Source organism: Scyliorhinus canicula, chromosome 3, assembly GCF_902713615.1.
Source record: "Scyliorhinus canicula chromosome 3, sScyCan1.1, whole genome shotgun sequence".
Taxonomy (NCBI): domain Eukaryota; kingdom Metazoa; phylum Chordata; class Chondrichthyes; order Carcharhiniformes; family Scyliorhinidae; genus Scyliorhinus; species Scyliorhinus canicula.
This window is the reverse complement of record NC_052148.1, coordinates 103,619,662-103,634,588: the sequence shown is the minus strand read 5'-3', so window position 1 is coordinate 103,634,588 and position 14,927 is coordinate 103,619,662.

Sequence of the window (14,927 nt, the reverse complement as noted above, 5' to 3'; positions counted from 1 at the left end):
GGAATTACATGGGGCTCTGTGATTGGATTGAATTGAAGTATCTGATCTGAAAGAGGAATGCCGAGGCGTAGAGAAATGGATGGATCATGCAGAGACCCCCTTGTCCAAAGAAACTGTCAATCAAGAGGGATTCCAGTTGGAGGAAGAAGAAGAACTAAAATGGACTATGTTATTATATTTGTTTGCGTGTTTTGTTTTGTGAAATGAAAAAGTTTTTTACTGTCAGTATTTCTTAAAGGAAAGTGAAAAGGTGAAAACTGAAAACATCTTAAAGTTGATGGTTTATTTTTTTTCTGGGGGGAGGTGTCAGGTGGATGTATCTTTAAGAAATGGGTGTTAATCAAATAGCTGCTGTGATGTCAGTGTGTGGGTGGAGCTGGGCTGTCTGTTGTTTACTTTCATTTTTGAGCTGGCAGCTGCAGTGTGTGTTTTTGGTTTTGTTTTCAGAGGTGAAGAACTGCATTCACAGCAGTCAAACTTCCCAATTGAACCTTTGGTCTGTAATTTTATAATTTTATCAACAGCTGTGTGAGTCAGGGAGAATGGCACTGCCAGAAGATTCCAGGTGACGCCTCCTCTAAGCTCCCCAGCAGCCAGTATGCCTCACGAGATCTATCCTGAACAGAATCCCGCTCATAAGGCACATGACCAAGCTGCGCTTGCGTAAGTCAGTTTTAAACTGACTTCAGCACGCTCACACGGGATCCACCCACTGGCCCATCCACTGGGAGTCCCCAAATGGGTGTCGGTCAGCAGTGGTCCATACAAATGTGGGCCAGGTGGAACGGCACCTGGGGAGGTCCCCCAGGGCATCAAAGGCCCCTGGGTGGTCAAGGACAGTGTAAGGTGGACTCCACCCCTCCTTCTGGAATGTGGGTGCCGTGGCACTATCAGGCTGGCACATTGACATGGCCACCCTGGCAGTGCCCAGGTGCCCAGGTGGCACTGCAAAGTCGGCAGGAGTACTGCCTAGTGAGAGTGCCCAGGTGTGAAAAGGGCCAAGCCCATGAAAGGAGGGTGGAGAGGGGGTATGCAGGGTGGGGCTGTGCAGGGCAGATAAGTAGGGGCCTCTGGGAGATTGGGGGGGGTGAAGGGTGGGCAGTCTGGAAGGGGGTGGCCTGAAGAGGGGGGGCCTCTCAGAGACCCCATAGTGGGTGTCCTCACTTGGGGGGGGGGGGGTGTGGGGTTATGTCTATGTGTGGGGGGGGGGGTTGCCCATAGGTAGGGGGTGTGGGCGACCCTCACGCTCACTTAGAGATTGAGGCACACTTTCAAATTGGCCTTGATCTCTGAAGGGCCAGTCTGGCAAGTGCACTCAGCTCCCCAGTGATGAAAATAATCCAAGGGCACAATTTAACGGAAAAGTTACTGAGTGCGGTAGCGTGCGGGAACTGCCGCGTCAACCGACCTGGCGAGGTCACCACCGGCTCTAGTGTTCATTGCTCCACTTAACGAGGTCCCATGGGCTGCAAAAAAAATTTTTTTTTAAATAGCTTATTGTCACAAGTAGGCTTCAATTAAGTTACTGTGAAAAGCCCCTAGTCACCACATTCCAGCGACTGATCATGGAGGACGGTACGGGAATCGAACCTGCGCTGCTGCCTTGTTCTGCATTACAAGCTAGCTGTTTAGCCCACTGTGCTAAACCAGTCCCTTAAACCAGCTTCACGCCGTAAATGGCTGTCCCGCCAGCGGATTCACCAGACTGTGCTCTCCGGCCCCCGGCTAACGAGGGGGGGGGTACAATCCTGCAGAGGTAATCCCACACAACACGCAGCCGTGCCACCAAGGAGAGCGGCTCCAGGATTCGGGGATGCTGACCTGGCCCGACTGCTGCACGCGGTGGAGTTGCAATGGGATACCCTGTTCCCCCCCCCCCCCCCGAGGGTCTTGACAGGTTGGCCACAGGACAGCCAGTGCTACCTGAGAGGAAGTGGCAGCAGACATCAGCGTGTGGAGCGTAACCCGGAGGACTGCCACATAGTGCTGCAAAAATCTAAACGACCTCCACCGAGCCGCACTGGTGAGTTGGCATCAGCCCTCGGCACTGGTCCGCCTGTCAGCCCGCCTCCCCCCCCAACAACAATGCGCCTGGCACTGCCCTGCTGAGCACCATGCCGTGTCGCACCACACCCATGCCAGCAGTGGTGCTCACCCATGCCTCACCGCAACTCCCCCCCATCAACCCCCCCACCCAACCCCCCCCAGTGCATGATGCAAGCGGCTTAAGATGTCCCCTCTGTGTTCCCTGCAGGAAATGCTGGCCCTTAATGACTTGAAGGTGCAAATCATTGTGAATCACAATATAGTGGAATTTAAAATACAGATGGAGGATGAGAAGGTAAAATCAAACAGTCGTGTGTTGTGCTTAAAAAAAGGAGGTTACAATGGGATGAGGGAAGAGCTGGCTAAGGTAGACTGGGAGCAAAGACTTTGTGGTGAAACAGTTGAGGAACAGTGGAGAACCTTCCAAGCAATTTTTCACAGAGCTCAGCAAAGGTTTATACCAACAATAAGGAAGCACAGTAGAAAGAGGGAAAATCGACCGTGGATATCTAAAGAAAATAAGGGAGCATGCCAAATTGAAGGAAAAAGCATATAAAATGGCAAAGATTAGTGGGAGACTAGAGGACTGGGAAATCTTTAGGGGGCACAGAAAGCTACTAAAAAAGCTATAAAGAAGAGTAAGATAGATTATGAGAGTAAACTTGCTCAGAATATAAAAACAGACAGTAAAAGTTTCTACAAATATATGAAACAAAAAAGAGTGGGCAAGGTAAATATTGGTCCTTTAGAGGATGAGAAGGGAGAGTTAATAATGGGAGATGAGGATATGGCTGAGGAACTGAACAGGTTTTTTGGGTCGATCTTCACAATGGAAGACACAATTAACATGCCAGTGACTGATTGAAATGAGGCGATGACAGGTGAGGACCTTGAGATGATTGTTATCACTAAGGAGGTAGTGATGGGCAAGCTAATGGGGCTAAAGGTAGACAAGTCTCCTGGCCCTGATGGAATGCATCCCAGAGTGCTAAAAGAGATGGCTAGGGAAATTGCAAATGCACTAGTGATAATTTACCAAAATTCACTAGACTCTGAGGTGGTCCCGGCAGATTGGAAATTAGCAAACATGACACCACTGTTTAAAAAAGGAGGTAGGCAGAGAGCGGGTAATCTACGTTCAAGGAAGAAATAGCGAGGCATCTGGATGGAAATTGTCCCATTGGGCAGATGCAGCGTGGGTTCATAAAGGGCAGGTCATGCCTAACTAATTGAGTGGAATTTGTTGAGGACATTACCAGTGCGGTAGATAACGGGGAGCCAATGGATGTGGTATATCTGAATTTCCAGAAAGCTTTTGACAAGGTGCCACACAAAAGGTTGCTGCATAATATAAAGATGCATGGCATTAAGGATAAAGTAGTAGCATGGATAGAGGATTGGTTAATTAATAGAAAGCAAAGAGTGGTGATTAATGGGTGTTTCTCTGGTTGGCAATTAGTAGCTAGTGGTGTCCCTCAGGGATCAGTGTTGGGCCCACAATCTGGAAGTCTGCAGAGGGATTTGGATAGGTTAAGTGAATGGGCTAGGGTCTGGCAGATGGAATACAATGTTGACACATGTGAGGTTATCCATTTTGGTAGGAATAACAGCAAAAGGGATTGTTATTTAAATGATAAAATATTAAAACATGCTGCTGTGCAGAGAGACCTGGGTGTGCTGGTGCACGAGTCGCAAAAAAATGGTTTACAGGTGCAACAGGTGATTAAGAAGGCAAATGGAGTTTTGTCCTTCATTGCTAGAGGGATGGAGTTTAAGACTAGGGAGGTTATGCTGCAATTGTATAAGGTGTTAGTGAGGCCACACCTGGAGTATTGTGTTCAGTTTTGGTTTCCTTACCTGAGAAAGGACGTACTGGCACTGGAGGGTGTGCAGAGGAGATTCACTAGGTTAATCCCAGAGCTGAAGGGGTTGGATTACGAGGAGAGGTTGAGTAGACTGGGACTGTACTCGTTGGAATTTAGAAGGAATGAGGGGGGATCTTATAGAAACATATAAAATTATGAAGGAAATAGAGAATATAGATGCAGGCAGGTTGTTTCCACTGGCGGGTGAAAGCAGAACTAGGGGGCATAGCCTCAAAATAAGGGGAAGTAGATTTAGGACTGATCTTAGGAGGAACGTCTTCACCAAAGGGTTGTGAATCTATGGAATTCCTTGCCAGTGAAGCAGTTGAGGCTCCTTCATTAAATGATTTTAAGATAAAGATAGATCGTTGTTTTGAAGAATAAAGGGATTAAGGGTTATGGTGTTCGGGCCGGAAAGTGGAGCTGAGTCCACAAAAGATCAGCCATGATCTTATTGAATGGCGGAGCAGGCTCGAGGGGCCAGAAGGCCTACTCCTGCTCCTAGTTCTTATGTTCTTATAATAGACGAGAGAGGGCCCAGACACTGGAATCAGAGTCCTCACCATCTGTGTGGAACACGCCCTGGAGTTTCGGGGATGGCTCGGACAGATTGGTTACTGATGTCGAGATTGGCCTGCACAGCAGAGGTGGGTAACCGCTGGACCCTCCCAGAGGACCCATCACATGTGAGTTGTACATGTAAGGATGTTGATCCTACCCCCACTGTCTCCCAAAGGATCCCTATGCAGTGGCGCCAACACATCCAGGGTGGTCCCTCCCCCATGCCTCTCAAGAGAACACCACGGAGCTGAGAGGATGCCATGATAGTCACAACACACCCATCAACCTAATCCTCCACCAGTGCAGAGACACACACCTTGGTGGGCAAAAGTAGTCAACATGCTTCTGGGCCCATTCTGGTGAGCACCACACAGTTGCTGGTACACATCAGGTGGAGGCAGGAACGCCCAGACGAGACAGCAGTCGGAGGTCTATTGGAACTCAGGACCCAGCTGGGTCCCAGCCAGATGCTGAGTTTCTGGACGACATTTATCTCGAGCTGACACAGTTGATAGGGTGTGGCCGAGAGATTCAGAGGGGGGGGTATCAGCGATACTCCAGCAGGTTCACAGCCAATTGGAGAAGTCCCAAAGGCTACGGATGCAGGAGATAGCACCGGCAATGCATGGCACTGAGGCCAACACTGCAGCCGCAGTGGAGAGCATGGAACATGACATCAGCACTATGAGTGGTGGTGTCCTCAGCATGTCCCCGTCACTGGGGTACGTGTCCCTGAGTAGGTGGACCTTTCCGAAGCACTGCGGTGCATGACCCAGTCTCAGCTGGGCATTGCCGAGGCACTCCCGAGCGTGTCCCAGTCACTTGGTGATGTGTCCCAGTCTCAGGTGGACCTGGCTGGGGTGCTTTGAGCATGTCCCAGTCACTGAGAGTTGTGTCCCAGATGCAGGTGGACATTGGCGAGGCACTGCAGAGCGTAGTCCACGCTCAGAGGAGCATTGCTGAGCGCGCCAACACCATTGTGCAGACATTGGCAGAGCCAGGTGACTCAGGGACATCCAGAGCTCAATCGAGCTGCTCCTCCATCCCGACCTGACCCTGATGCACGATCAATTGCACAAAGACTAAGGTTGGGTACAACTGTGGCTTTATTGCAGACAGATGCGTGGCCTCCTGCTGCAGCTGGCGAAATGGCAGATCAATGGAGGACACGCATATTTATATTCCTCCTACTGGGTGGAGCCAGCCGGCAGAGGCTACCGGCAAACCTGTAATACAGGTCCTACCTTACATCCCCTAATACAGGTGTACAGTGGTTCACCACATTCACCCCCTGTTAAAAATGAGTCCGGCGGGGGTGGTGTGGAACTATATACAGTGTTGAGAATTATGTACAGTGTCTTAGAAAGGAAGTGAGGGAAGAAAAAGGTGTCCATTTTGACGGTCCGGTGCCCGTTAGAGGTTCAGTCGATCCGGTGGTTTGACGTTTCGCTGGGAGCGACGTAACGGTGGCGGCAATGTCGGTGCTGGTGGTGCTGTGCTGGCCTGCTGTCAGATGACTCCAGGAGCGTGCCAAAATCTTCTTCGTCCTCTTGCGTGGGCAGGGGAAGGAGGGATGGGCCTAGTGGGGTTAATGTTGGGAGCACCCGGGGAGGGGAGGGTGGCGACTGGGCGGGGAAGTGTGTTTGGTTGGAACCTGACGGTGCCAGGTCCCTGAGGGAGACAGTATCTTGGCGGCCGTCGGGGAACTCCATGTAGGCATACTGTGGGTTGGCGTGGAGCAAGTGTACCCTGTCCACCAACGGGTCCGCCTTGTGGAGTCGGACGTGCCTACGGAGCAGAACCGGTCCTGGAGCTGCGAGCCAAGTCGGGGAAGGTAAAAAGACGTTCATGGGGTGTGTTATTCGTAGTGGTGCACAGTAGTGACCAGATGGAATGTAGTGCATCAGGGAGGACCTCCTGTCAACGGGGGGCTGGGAGGTGTCTGGACCATAGGGCCAGCTGGACGGCCCTCCAAACCGTCCCGTTTTCCCTCTCTACCTGCCCGTTTCCCCGGGGGTTGTAGCTTGTCGTCCTGCTGGAGGCGATACCCCTGCTGAGCAGGAACTGACGCAGCTCATCACTCGTGAAGGAGGATCCCCTGTCACTGTGGATGTAGGCGGGGAAACCGAACAGAGCAAAGATTGTGTTGAGGGCTTTCATGACGGTAGCAGCCGTCATATCGGGGGATGGGATGGCGAAGGGGAACCTGGAGTACTCATCGACCACACTGAGAATATACGTGTTGCGGTCTGTGGAGGGGAGGGGCCCTTTGAAATCTACGCTGAGGCGCTCAAAGGGGCGGGACGCTTTCACCAGGCAGGCGCAATCTGGCCGGTAGAAGTGCGGCTTGCACTCCGCACAGACCTGACAGTCTCTGGTGACTGTCCGTACTTCCTCGACGGATTAGAATAGAATAGAATAGAATAGAACAGTACAGCACAGAACAGGCCCTTCGGCCCTCGATGTTGTGCCGAGCAATGATCACCCTACTTAAACCCACGTAACCCGTATACCCGTAACCCAACAATCCCCCCATTAACCTTACACTATGGGCAATTTAGCATGGCCAATCCACCTAACCCGCACATCTTTGGACTGTGGGAGGAAACCGGAGCACCCGGAGGAAACCCACGCACACACAGGGAGGACGTGCAGACTCCACACAGACAGTGACCCAGCCGGGAATCGAACCTGGGACCCTGGAGCTGTGAAGCATTGATGCTAACCACCATGCTACCGTGAGGTACCGTTAGGACAGGTTGCGAGCCTTGATGAGGTGGTACAGTTGTGTGACCCCCGGGTGACAAAGGCTATCCTGCAGGGCCCGGAGTTGGTCTACTGTCAGAGAATACAACAAAATATAGATAGATTGGAGAGTTGGGCAGAGAAATGGCAGATGGAGTTCAATCCAGGCAAATGCGAGGTGATGCATTTTGGAAGATCAAATTCAAGAGCGGACTATATGGTCAATGGAAGGGTCTTGGGGAAAATTGATGTGCAGAGAGATCTAGGAGTTCAGGTCCATTGTACCCTGAAGGTAGCAAAGCAGGTCGATAGAGTGGTCAAGAAGGCATACAGCATGCTTGCCTTCATCGGACAGGGTATTGAGTACACGAGTCGGCAGGTCATATTACAGTTGTATAGGACTTTGGTTCGGCCACATTTGGAATACTGCGTGCAGTTCTGGTCGCCACATTACTAGAAGGATGTGGATGCTTTGGAGAGGGTGCAGAGGAGGTTCACCAGGATGTTGCCTGGTATGGAGGGTGCTAGCTATGAAGAAAGGTTGAGTAGATTAGGATTGTTTTCGTTGGAAAGACGGAGGTTGAGGGGGGACCTGATTGAGGTCTACAAAATTATGAGAGGTATGGACAGGGTGGATAGCAACAAGCTTTTCCCAAGAGTGGGGGTGTCAGTTACAAGGGGTCACGATTTCAAGGTGAGAGGGGGAAAGTTTAAGGGAGATGTGTGTGGAAAGTTTTTTACGCAGAGGGTGGTGGGTGCCTGGAACGCTTTACCAACAGAGGTGGTAGAGGCGGGCACGATAGCATCATTTAAGAGGCATCTAGACAGGTATATGAACGGGCGAGAACAGAGGGAGGTAGACCTTGGAAAATAGGAGACAGGTTTAGATAAAGCGCAGGCTGGGAGGGCCGAAGGGCCTGTTCCTGTGCTGTAATTTTCTTTGTTCTTTGTTCTTTTGTTGTACTTATGCGCTGGCACATGTACCTCGGGAGAGGGCGTCTGGGGGCTCGTTGAGTTTGCCGGGGCGATACAAAATCTCGTAATTATAGGTGGAGAGCTCGATTCTCCACCGCAAGATTTTGTCATTCTTGATCTTGCCCCGCAGTGTGTTATTGAACATGAAGGCTACCGACCGTTGGTCAGTGAGGAGAGTTAATCTCCTGCCGGCCAGGTAATGCCTCCAATGCCGTACAGCTTCAACGATAGCCTGGGCCTCTTTTTTGATGGATGTGTGCCGAATTTCAGAGGCATGAAGGGTGCGGGAAAAGAATGCCACGGATCTGCCTGCCTGATTTAGGGTGGCGGCAAGGGCGACATCTGAAGCATCGCTTTCTACTTGGAAGGGCAGGGTCTCATCTACTGCATGCATCCCGGCCTTGGCTATGTCTGCTCTGATACGGGCGAAGGCCTGTTGTGCCTCGACCGTGAGGGGAAATTGGGTGGACTCTATGAGTGGGCGGGCCTTGTCCGCATAGTTTGGACCCACTGAGCGTAGTACGAAAAGAACCCCAGGCAGCGTTTGAGGGCCTTGGGGCAGTGGGGGATGTGGAGCTCCATGAGCTGGCGCATGCGGTCGGGATCGGGCCCCAGAACTCCATTCTGGACCACATTGCCGAGGATGGCTAAGCGGGTTGTACTGAACATACACTTCTCTTTATTATAAGTAAGGTTGAGAAGAGTGGCGGTGCGGAGGAATTTAGCGAGGTTGGCATCGTGGTCCTGCTGATCGTGGCCGCAGATGGTGACATTATCTAGGTATGGAAACGTGGCCGCAAACCGTACTGGTCGACCATTCGGTCCATCTCCCTTTGGAAGACCAAGACCCCATTAGTGACGCCAAAGGGAACCCTAAGAAAGCGATAGAGACGACCGTCCGCCTCGAAGGCAGTGTATGGACGGTCTGATTTACGGATGGGGAACTGGTGGTAGGTGGATTTCAGGTCAATCGTTGAGAAGACCCGGTACTGCACGATCTGATTGACCATATCAGATATGCATGTGAGTGGGTACGCGTCGAGCTGCGTATACCGATTGGTGGTCTGGCTGTCGTCCACGACCATTCTGTGTTTCTCCCCAGTTTTAACAACTACCACTTGGGCTCTCCAGGGGCTGCTGCTGGTCTCGATGTTGCCCTCCCGAAGCAGCCGCTGGACCTCGGACCTGATGAAGGCCTTGCCCTGGGCGCTGTACCGTCTGCTCCTGGTGGCAACGTTTGCAATCTGAAGTTAGATTGGCGAAGAGGGAGGGGGGGACGACCTTTAGGGTCGCGAGGCCGCAAACAGTGAGTGGTGGTAGGGGCCCGCTGAATTTGAGGGTGAGGCTCTGGAGATTGCACTGAAAATCCAGGCCCAGCAATAGTGCAGCACAGAGGTTAGGAAGGACGTAAAGACGGACACCGCTGGATTCTATGCCCTGAACAGTGAGAGTGACCGTGCAGAATGGGATCTGGAGGCCAGGGAGATCTTTTGGTTGGCGGGGCGGCCCGCGAGGGAGCAGCGCCTTACCGTATCCGGGTGTATGAAGCTTTCAGTGCTCCCGGAGTCCAGCAGGCAAGAGGTCACGTGGCTGTTGATTTTCACCATTGTCGAAGCGGTTGATGTGTTGGGTGCTCTGGATCCGTGAAACACATACAGGCCACCAACACTTAAAATAGTACAACACTATTTTATTAAACTATAAACTGTTGAACATACTCTTACTGTGGGTTAACACGATGTTAGATTAACTAAAGACCTGTGCCTATCCTAACCAGTCTAATCACTCAGCACATGGTGAGAATCTGTGCTGTAAACTATAAGCTCTGTACTTCTGAAAGGCTGCATCCCGAATGAGTGGGAAAAGTGATGCCCTCTGTCTTTGTAGTGCGTGTGTTCTAACTGGTGATTGGCTGCGGTGTTATGCATGTTGATTGGTCCTACTCTATGTCCATCAGTGTGTATGTCTGCACCATGATATACTGGTGTATATTATGACAGTGGTGGCCAGGTTGTGTGGATGGGACTGGTCCTGCGTCATCGAGGCGAGCTGCGGGTGATCGTCACAGGTTTCAGACGGAGAGCGTCGGGGGCCCAGGTCGTGGGATCTCGTTGGCGTCCCTGCCACATGGGGAAGGCAAGATGGCGGCGACTGGAGGTCCTGCTGGGAACAAAATAGCGGTGCCCATGGGGCGCACATTGCGGGGGCGGGACAAGATGGCGACGCCCATGAGCCACACGTGTGGCGGAGCTGGATAAGATGGCGGCGCCCATGGGCCGCACGTGGACTGAGGAGAAGAAGATGGCGGCGCCCACTGGCCACACGTGGCCCCGGGAGGTGAAGATTGCGGCGGCAACTGGCCGCGCGTGGTCCGTGGGGGTGAAGATGGCTGCGCCCATTGTACATTTGTCAGGGGGAGGGGGAGATAGCGGCGACCGTGCAGGCCTGGCACACCGCGGCAAAGTGCCCCTTTTTGCTGCAAGACTTGAAAATGGCGGCGCGGGCCAGGCAGCATTGGCCAGGGTGCTTCTGCTGGCCGCAGAAGTAGTATCGGGGACCCCCAGGGTGCGTGGACCCCCGGGGTGCGCGGATTGGCGTGGGGCGCAGGCGTACTGGCTAGGCAGGGTCCCAGCTGGGGCGGTCGTTTGCGGGGTCCAGGAGGGGTGGGCCGCGCGGCTGGAGGGGTTGGCCTGAACATTACGGGACGCAACCGTCATGGCGAGCGCTAATTTTTTTATCTCCGTTAGGTCGAGCGTGGTCCCTTCCAGCAGTTGTTGTCGGATGGGGTCCGACCTAATCCCAGTTATAAATGTATCGCGCATGAGGAGATTAGAATGTTCGGTGGCCGTAACGGCCTGACAGTCACAGTCCCGGATGAGTGGGATTAAGGCCCACCAGAAGTCTTCGATGGACTCACCAGGAAGTTGAGAGTGAGTGGCGAGTACGTGCCTGGCGAAGAGTGTGTTCGCTTTCTGCGCGTAGTTCTCTTTGAGGAGTGCCATGGCTTCCGCATAAGTCGGGGCGTCCTGGATCAGCGGGAACACGCTTGAGCTCAATCTAGAGTACAGGACCTGTATCTTCTGAGCCTCTGTCGGTGTGGGGTTCGCTGCGTTGATGTAAGCCTCGAAGCAAGTTAGCCAGTGATTAAAGTCTTTTCTGGCATCGGGCGAGTGCGGATCCAGCTGCAGGCGATCTGGTTTGATTCTGATATCCATCTTGTTGAAAATCTGACTGCAATAAATTGATGCACGATCAATTGCACAAAGACTAAGGTTGGGTACAACTGTGGCTTTATTGCAGTCAGATGCGTGGCCTCCTGCTGCAGCTGGCGAAATGGAAGATGAATGGAGGACACGCATATTGATACTCCTCCTACTGGGTGGAGCCAGCCGGCAGGGGCTACCGCCGAACCTGTAATATAGGTCCTACCTTACATCCCCTAATACGGGTGTACAGTGGTTCACCACAGACCCCCAGGGCCCTCTGGGTACCGACCGAGAGGAAGGGGTGGTGGGAACAGACCCAGGGCCTCCCTATGGGGTGGTGACGGTGTTCATCAGCGCCCTGAGCCTCCCACTGACAACCACACATCTCGGAGTCAGCACAGGAACAATTTGGCACAGAGGACATGTTCTGCTGATGAGTGGGCTGAGGCCGTCTGGTCCCAAGGCCCCCAGAAGATGCTTGCCAAGGGCATCAAAGGCCATGGGATGCAGTAAGCAGCAGACTGCCTCCACCGCACATGTGGATCCTGCGGAACACTGAGGCGTGGTGGCGTAACATGAAGGACTAAGCAGATAGAGGATTACTGAGAGGGCACTAGGGTGGTGAGGGAGGGCGAGGAAGGAGGTGGGAGGGGTGCCCCAGGAGGTGGGAGGGGTGGAAGGGGGGGGGGGGCGACACCATCAAGGGCATGAGACAGTTGGGGTCACTATTGTACAACAATAACAACGTTGCGCTGGAGACATGTGAAGCCTCTGGCACGACATTCTGCAATGTGGGCCAACCTCCAACCCACTGGCCCAACCCCGCGGGTACGGTGGTCCTGGATCACCCCCCCCCCCCCCCCATACCCAACGCATACCATGTGCAGGCGATAGGTACGAGCGTGCACTTGGCAGACAGACAGGAGTCATGCTATGGAATAGTGAGGACCACCAGTACTCAGCTCACAGCGGGTTATCATCACCCTCCTGCCCTCAACAGTGTTCATCTTCCTGAAAAACGCCTTGGGGATAAAAATTGGAAGATATTGAAAAATGAATAGAAACCTCGGGAGGACTGTCATCTTCACAGTCTGCACCTTCCCCGCCAATGACAGTGGGAGCATGTCACACCTACAGAAGTCTCCTTTCATTTGCTCGACCACCCTGCCCAGATTTAATTTCTGGAACTGACCCCAGTCCCTAGCCACCTGAACCCCAGATACCTAAAACTCGTATATTAGAGGTACAAGGGTAAATCCCTGCCTGCTGGCTCCGCCCAGTAGGCGGCGTAGAAATGTGTGTGCTCGCCGGTGCTGCAGCCATTCTGGTTCCAGCTACAGGAGGCACAACATCTTTGCTCAATAAAGCCTCGATTATTCCACTACTCTCGTCTTTGTGGTAATTGGTAGTGCATCAGTCTCCTCTCCTGTCCCCGTGCCTGGATTGCGAACACCTTGCTTTTACCCATATTTAACTTGTAGCCTGAGAACCGAGCAAATTCTTCCAGTCTCTCCATAATTCCAGCCATCCCCCAGTGGATCTGTACAGGAGCAAATCATCAGAAAAAAAAAAAGGGGGCAGCACGGTAGCATGGTGGTTAGCATAAATGCTTCACAGCTCCAGGGTCCCAGGTTCGATTCCCGGCTGGGTCACTGTCTGTGTGGAGTCTGCACTTCCTCCCCGTGAGTGCGTGGGTTTCCTCCGGGTGTTCCGGTTTCCTCCCACAGTCCAAAGATGTGTGGGTTAGGTGGATTGGCCGTGCTAAATTGCCCGTAGTGTCCTAAAAAGTAAGGTTAAGGGGGGTTGTTGGGTTACGGGTATAGGGTGGATACGTGGGTGTAAGTAGGGTGATCATTGCTCGGCACAACATCGAGGGCCGAAGGGCCTGTTCTGTGCTGTACTGTTCTATGTTCTATGTTCTATCTGCGTGGAGCGAGACTCTTATGTTCCACCCCTCTCTCACTAGCTCCCACCAAACATTCGATGACCTAAGGGCCATTGCCAAGGGCTCTATCGCCAGGGAAAACAGTAGTGGGGAGAGTGGATACCCCTGTCTTGTCCCCCTACACAAACTAAAGTACTCTGACCGGACCCAGTTGGTCCTTACATTCGCCATCGGTGCCTTGTATAGCAACTGGACCTAATCCACAAATCCCAGCCCAAACCCAAAACTTCCTAAGATATCCCACAAGTACTTCCATTCCACCTGGTCAAAGGCCTTTTCTGCATCCATGCCTACTACCACCTCAACCTCGCGCCCCTCCGCTGGCATCATTCTAACATTCAGGAGCCGTCTATTGTTGGATGTCAAGTGCTGTCCCTTCACAAATCCCGTCTGGTCCTCCCCTATTACCTCCGGGATATAGTCCTCTATACGTGCGGCCAGGATCTTTGCCAGCAACTTTGCATCTACATTCAACAGAGAGAACGGCCTATAGATCCACAGTTCTCTGGATCCTTATCCTGCTTCAAAATAAGGGTAATTAATGCCTGTGATAGCGTTAGGGGGAGCACTCCCAGCTCCTTGGACTCATTAAAAGCCTTTACCAAGAGTGACCCCAGTAACGAGAAAACGTTTTGAAAAACTCCACCGGGTATCCGTCAGGTCCCGGAGTGTTACCCGATTGCATCGCCGCCCCCCCCACCCCCACCCCCCTGGCCGTTTATCACCTCTCCGAGCCCAATTGGGCCTCCTAAGCCTTCCATCAACTTCTCATCTACCCTTGGAACTCCGCCCCCCCCCCCCCCCCCCCAAGAATCACTTCATACTTTCCTCTCCGGCTGGGCGTTCTGATTTGTAAAGTCGGCTATAAAATTCCCAAAACACATCGTTCACCCCCTCCAGGTCCACAACCACCTTCCCCCTTGTATCCTTTACTTTCCCAATTTCTCTCACCGCCTCCTGTTTCCTCAGCTGATGCGCCAGCAGCCTGCTGGCTTTTTCCCCATATTCATACACCGCCCCCTTCACCCTCCTCAGCTGTCCCTCCGCCTTACCTGTGGACAGGAGCCCAAATTCCTGCTGCAATCTCTGACGCTCCTTCAGGAGACCCTCAACCGGAGACTCCACATATCTCCTGTCCACCTGGAAAATTTCACATACGAGCCTGTCCAACTCCGCCCGTTCAGTCTTCTCCCTGTGAGCCCGAATCAAGATGGATTCCCCCCTGATAACCACCTTCAGTGCCTCCCACACCACCCTTGCTGAGAGCTCACCTGTATCATTACTCTTTATGTACCACCGAATGGCCTCCCTCACCCGTTCACACACCTCATCCTCAGCTAGTAGTCCTACGTCTAACCTCCATTGCAGCCGCTGGGCCTTTCCTTTACTCACTCGCAGGTCCACCCAGGTCCGACACCACAATTGCTGAATATTCAGTATCTACCAGCTGCGCCAGCAATGTTTTGTCCAGCATGAAAGAGTCTATCCTGGAGTGCACCTTGTGCACATGGGAGTAGAATGAAAACTCCTTTCTCCTTGGCCTCCCGAATCGCCATGGATCCACCCCTCCCAGGCGCTCCATAA